Source organism: Myotis yumanensis, unplaced genomic scaffold, assembly GCF_028538775.1.
Source record: "Myotis yumanensis isolate MYYU_CA2020_CCGP unplaced genomic scaffold, mMyoYum1.0.hap1 SCAF_8, whole genome shotgun sequence".
Lineage (NCBI taxonomy): Eukaryota > Metazoa > Chordata > Mammalia > Chiroptera > Vespertilionidae > Myotis > Myotis yumanensis.
This window is the reverse complement of record NW_027223759.1, coordinates 22,807,118-22,814,280: the sequence shown is the minus strand read 5'-3', so window position 1 is coordinate 22,814,280 and position 7,163 is coordinate 22,807,118.

The window sequence follows — 7,163 nt, the reverse complement described above, 5'->3', positions numbered from 1 at the left end:
GAATGTCAAAGGTAAAGGGAGCAGGGACTTAAATGCAACTGGGGGGGTGTCTGTTAGTGAGACTGTCCAGGTACAATGGACGGAATGTCCCCCCCCCCCCAAATTCATGTAAAGCCCTTATTCCCAATGTGATAGCATTTAGAGGTGGGGGTCTTTGGGAGGTAATTCAATTTAGATGAGGTCATGAGTGAGGAATTCCCATTTTAGAATTAGTGCCTTTATAAATAAAGAGACCAGAGTGCACTTTCTCACCAAGAACCAAATTGGCCGGCATCTTGATCTTGGACTTGCCAGCCTCCAAAATTGTGAGAAATTAATTTCTGTTGTTTAAGGCACCCAGTCTATGGTATTTTGTTATAGCAGCCTGAGCTGACTAAAACAGCAGATTTTAGACTTAGGAACTAAATAAAAGTGTTAACCCTAATTCCCCATCTTTCTAGTCCTACATAACCAATTAAATTACCAAATATAAAGTCACTCTAAATATATAACAATTCACTCTTTCCCAATAAAAGATGTCTTTAAATTTTGGTCAACATGAATATATACATTTTTAGGAATTGTGGTTATAATACGCAGAATCATGGCCACCAATGATATCAGTTTCAAATACCTAAAAACTATAAATATTACTTTATTCTGTGAAGATTTTACAGCTGTGGTTAAATTAAGAATCTTGAAAAAGGGGTGATTATCTGAATTTCTGGGTTAACCTTAAATGCCCTCAAAAGTGTCTTATAAGAGAGAGTCTGAGGGAGATTTGACACACACGCAGAGGAGAAGGACCCGTGATGAAGGAGCCCAGAAAGATTTGAAGATGCCGGCCTTGAAGATTGGAGTGATGTAGCCATAAGCCAAGGAATGCCAGCAGCTGGAAGAATGGATTTTCCTTAGAGCCCCTGGATAGAGTACAGCCCTAGCAGCTCCTATCAGTGGTACTGATTTTGAGCTTCTGGCCTCCATAACTATGAGAGTATAAATTCCTGTTGTTTTAAGCCACCAAGGTTATGGCCATTTATTACAGCAGGCACAGGAAACTAATTCAATACATATTCACCTCTTCCCCTTCACTTCAATGAGATGGGAATATGGCACTGCTCATTGATGCAGGGCTTGGCCATGAGACTTGCTGGCACCTCAAGGTGAATGGAAAGTGCATTTCTGCCCCTTGACTTTGAGTTCAGCCATGTGACTTGTTTTGGCCAATGGCACATAAGTGGATATGATGTAATCAGAGACTTGAGAAATGCTTGCATAGTTGGCCTTGTCTTCTTTTGCTTTTGTTTCTTCCATTATTAGTGAAGAACATGCTCTGGGCAGTCTGCTAGTCTGCTTGTCTCAGAAAAATTAGAGCCCTGGGTGCTAACCTGAACAAAGGTCAAACCCTGAAGCTCAGCTCACAGAGCCTGGACTAGTTCAGCCCAGCCTCAGGTGGCCTGCACATGTGCAGTGATAAATACCTGCTCACTGTGTATTCCACTGAGATTTTTACATCAGGTCTAGTTATAATATTTAACATATTATTCAGTTATGCACATATACTTTAAGACTTATATTACATAAAATAATACAGAAACACGGTGCCTCTTCCATTTTCAGACTCCTTGAAACATGTGTTAAATGTTTACAAACAACATTCACAAATGACTCACACAGCAATATCATTGTGTGCACAGTTTTCCAGAGCACACCACCTTCATTTCCATCCTAAGCTGTGTAAGAAATTAAACTGTTCAATTTTGCACTAAAAATGTACACAAGTACCCAGGCTCATATTAGTAGAATGTGTTTTGTTTTGTTTTGTTTTCACTCATTGCAATTATCTTAATATAAATTCTCTATTGCTTTTTCAAATTGTCTTTACAAGTCTGGCCTATAGTGACATTCAATGCTTGTAATTATGAGACCATAACCTCAGGATTAATTATTATACTGTGTTAAAATTTTTGCCTCCTTTTTTTTAACCTATTGAATTAGGTAATTAGCTAGCACTAATCAGAGTCATTTTAAGATAATGTATCATTCTCAAGCTGTTCTCTACCAATCAGTGATATAAGCTTTTCCTAATTATCTGGTGAGGTTACCACAAAGCTCAGTTGAGGATTCTTACCAACGGTTCATAAGAGCAAACATTTTTGCAAAATCTGTAAAGTAAGATATTTTAACTGTTCTAACTTATTCTCCATGAGCCTTTTCCATATTCCAGGTGTTTCTGGAGTGGCCATAGTCATTTTAGAGATCTAGCTAAGGAAGAGCTGAGTTGGGGCACATTGAGTATGAGTTCAGTGGGATACATTTTGGTGGCTCACAATCACTTCTGTGCATAGTAATATTGTTAGCTGTCCCAATGTAGAAACAGCTTTTAGGAACATCCCTACCACCCACTGTGCCAACTCACCTGGCACCAGGACCAGGGCCAGAGGTCATACAGAAATGTTCACACCCTAGCCGGTTTGCTCAGTGGATAGAGCATCAGCCTGCAGACTGAACGGTCTGACATTCATACCGGAGTTGTGGGCTCAATCCCCAGTAGAGGGCGTGCAGGAGGCAGCCAATCAATGATTCTCTCTCATCACTGAGGTTTCTATCTCTCCCTCTCTGAAATCAATAAAAAATATATATTTTTAAAAAAGAAAGAAAGAAATGTTCACAGGTCTTATGGCAGGCACCCAGAGTGGAAGTATGTGGATACTGGAGGAGAAACACAATTTGAGCTGTGTTGAACCAGAAGCCAGTCTGTGGAAAATTCTTTCAATCAACAGAGATTTAAAATTGTAAGTAAAAGATTTGGTTCACATTAAGGCTTAATAAGAACAGAAGTTCTTTCTTATTGAGGAAATATACTCAATAATGCAGGATATACCATTAATAAATGCACTATTGGGGGTTATTTTTTTATGAGAAACATGTGATATAAATTTATCAGAATTCCTGGATCTACTGGGAAAAACCCATGGCACTACCACAAACTGAGTATATCATCTGTAACAGCTCAATTATAAGTGAAACTCACTAGTGGTTTTCTCAGATCTGTCAGCCACCCTGAATGTAAATGACATTACCGAGAACAAATTATGAAGTTCAAAAGAACTTTCCTAAACTATTTATAATTTATTTAAATGCCAACAAACTGAATTATCTTTATAGTCGCATTATGGAAAATGATATTATAAAACCATTTTCATATGAAGACATTTTTTCCTGGATTTTGTAGTGCTTGTGAAATTTATCAGCTTTTGAAAGATGATGTCTTCTCTTATTCTAAATAACTATTCAGCTTTGAGCAAGTTTTGTTAGTGAGTCCCTGAAAATTGATTTTTAAAGGTTTATTAAATTCAAAGTGATCATCATAACGGAGTTTGAGTCTGATATAAGTGAATGTAGCTTCCCGCACCCTCCAACCCTAGGTGCTCTTCACAATGTGCTCCACCCACCAGCTCTCTTTCCTTTGTTACTTATATGCATCACAGACCCAGTATTTACAATGGGCGTGTCTAAAGCTGAGAGGCAGAAGAAAAGGAGGAAGGGAGAATTTATTAAGCTGCTACTGCCAAGGTTCAAATCCTGACTTCTTCTGGCTGTGTAATCTTGGGTACATTACTGAACTTCTGGGAATAATTATAGCACCTCTCTGATGAAGCCATTGTATTTAGTTAATTCATATACAGCAGTGGTTCTCAACCTTCTGGCCCTTTAAATACAGTTCTTCATGTTGTGACCCAACCATAAAATTATTTTTGTTGCTACTTCATAACTGTAATGTTGCTACTGTTATGAATCGTAATGTAAATATCTGATTTGCAGGATAGTCTTAGGCGACCCCTGTGAAAGGGTCGTTCAACTGCCAAAGAGGTCGCGACCCATACGTTGAGAACCTCTGATATACAGTGTGTTTAGATCAATACACACTAGTACATGGTGATAATCTCTCGATAAAGGTTAGCTCTTATTATATGATTGTTATGCCCATCTGCCAGGCCCTATTTGGAGTGCTAGTACCTCATTTAGTTGTCATAACAAGCCTGATCATTCACTTGCTGCAAAAGGACAAAATAAGTTTCATAGAGCTTCAAATTTGCTCAAAATCTTATCACACAGCTGTTATGAATGATAGAGGGAAAAATCAAATCCATGAATCTGATTCCAGCCTGCTTCTTTCAATTTTACCATGAACCTCAGAAATTGATTTTGTTCTCAATCCACACAAATGAAAAAGATGGATTATGTTAGGGAAAGAAAGAAAGAAAGAAAGAGAGAAAGAAAGAGAGAAAGAAAGAGAGAAAGAAAGAGAGAAAGAAAGAGAGAAAGAAAGAGAGAAAGAAAGAGAGAAAGAAAGAAAGAAAATAAGTTGCCATGAGTAAAATAATAATTGATTATTGGGTGTGAAAGGGCTTGTTTTCTGTTTGTTTTGTATGTTTGTTTGTTTGTTTTAAATAAACAGAAAATTTTAAATGTTTAAGAAAATTATACATGTAATAGTTGTTATTCAGACTTTTTACAAATCTAGAACCATTTGATTTAGAGACATAAAAGCACACTTTTCGTAAATTAGCTTGCCCTTAAAATTAGTCTGTTATATCAAATTAAAGGCATTTTTATTTGTACAATCCTGGCAAGTTTTTCAATTGGAGTTGTTTTTCAAATGGAGCTACAAACTGCTACACGTTAAGAAATTCATCATTGCTTTTCTTGTTGTTACTTTATAAAGAGGCAAACCATTAAGAATGGAAGAACTCAACTACACTATAAAAAAAAGAGCTATTATGTTCTCTGAAGTTAGTTTTCTTTACAGTAAGGGGTAGAGACAAAAGCACTCCCTTTCAGAAAAGGAATTAAAACCCCTAGCTGGTTTGGCTCAGTGGATAGAGCATCAGCCTGCAGACTGAAGGGTCCCAGGTCCAATTTGCGGGCTCAATCCCCAATAGAGGGCATGCAGGAGGCAGCCGATCAATGATTCTCTCACATCATTGATGTTTCTTTCTATCTTTCTCCCTTTCTCTCTAAAATCAATAAAAATACTTTTTAAAAAAGTAAAATAATTAAAAAAAAAAAAAAAAGAAAAGGAATTAAGAGGAAGAAAAAAACAACAACTCTCAGTTCTTTTTCCAGGTCCCCCAATGGATTGAGTGCAATGTCACATGCAGCACACAATAATTTTCTAGAGTAATTTTCTCAGTTGTTGTGCTGTTTTCTCAAATTAAATCTTACCAGGACCTGCAATATACATACAAAACAAATAAAAGCCAAATATTGTTAGTACTGCATTTTATCAATTCAAATTTATATAACATTTATTTATTGGAAATTCACTCAGTAAGATTTTTGAAAGTTAGTTTTGAGTGACATAAAATTTTAAAATAAGAAGTTTTTAGAGCTTTGCTGCAGCCTCATACCAGCACTAGTGTACAAGTTATACTTCTATTTATCTTTTTTCCAGGATATCTTCAACTGGTCCAGAAGCTTGAAGAGTAACATTTGGAAGCATTTGCTGTCCAACTAAAATCTCCAACAATATCACCATTTCTACTCATAGTTACAAAATTCAGACACACAGACATGGAACAATCAATAAATATGTATTAAAGGAAGAGATGAAAAATTATCACACCAGGATAGTTGCACTTTCATTTATATTACCTCATCTAATCCTCATAACCACCTCATAATTCACCATCTTATAAATGAGAAAACTGAAACTCAGGTCACTAATAAATTGCGGGGCCAGAATTCAAAGCACATCTTTTTTTCTTTTTTTTTAATCATATAACTTGGGTTTTTCATTACAGTATATGTGTGGCCACCAGGGCTTTAGCATGAACAGACTCAAGTTAGATAAGAGAAGCAGTGTGGAAAGTTACACACACCTCAGACTGAACTAATTTAAACAAATCACTTGGAAAAACTAATCCAATCATACCTAGTTCAGCTCTGGCTGGCCAGTAAAGTAGGTCAACTTATCCCTCCTTGCCCTAAAGGCAGGAGGGGTGGGGGAGAAGAGAGAAAGAGGATAAAGGGAAAGCTTTGTTCTTGCATTTGCCCAGAAGGAAGAACCAGCAAGTGTAATCATGGTAATATTTTCAGATTTTTAGTGAGCTTTTCTCCCTTTCTGAGTATACTACATTTGCTCTGGTCCACATTTATAACCATCTGCAAGGAGGGAGATTAGCATTTATCCATGAAGGAATACAAAGATATATGCAAAATAATTTACAACTCCTGCCACTGAGAAATAATATTATGTAGCATGCTAATATCTTGAATGATACCCATCTTTAGATCTGCCTCTCACGTGACCAGGGTTAATTCAGGAGGACCCAATTCACTGAGATATGTCACAATGTAGTTGTCATTCTTGGTTGTGTATGTTGTGCACTGCACACAGGTGACACTTCTGGTTGGGTGACCTCATTGCAGTCCTTGTAGCTTCATTTATCTAGTATAACTATGTCTGATGTTATCAACCAGGTGTCTGGTTATAACAATCATTATATGGCAATTTTCTGACAAGTGGAGAATAAAGTATCTTGAGAAAGGCATTGTATGGGTTAGCAGCATCCCAATGTAAAGAAAATTTCCTTTCCTTCTATGCTTCTTGGGCTTTGTATTAGCCATACCTAAAGATGCTATGTAACCAACAACTCAAAAAATTTTAGTGACTGGACAACAATAGAGCTGCTATTGTAGATCACAGAGAAAAAGAAAAGAAAAGAATTTATTTATTTTTTCATGGCTCTACAAGGTTTGCTGTGCTCTGCTGGACTCAGCTGTATTTGGACCAGTTTACTATCAAGGCTGCAGGTCAGGTTTAGTTCTGATCTATGTGTCATTCATTCTGAGACTCAGGCAAAATCAGCTACAGCTACCTAGCGCATGCTTTTTCTCGTGGCAGACAGCATGTACTCAAGAGTTAAGCCAAACCAAAGAAGTGAATTTAAAACCTCTGATCTTGTCACATTCACTCACCCTCCGTTGACCAAAGCAAGCTTCATAGCCAAGTACATCAGAGGGGTAGGAAGTATACACTCCTCCCATGGAGCAGGGGAGGGGAGAGTGAAATTTTGCTAACCATAACATAACCTGCCACAGACAGACCTACTAATGGCACTTCACAGTAGTAGAAAGATGTGTTGTAGAAAAAGCCCATCACTATTACAGCTCAGGGA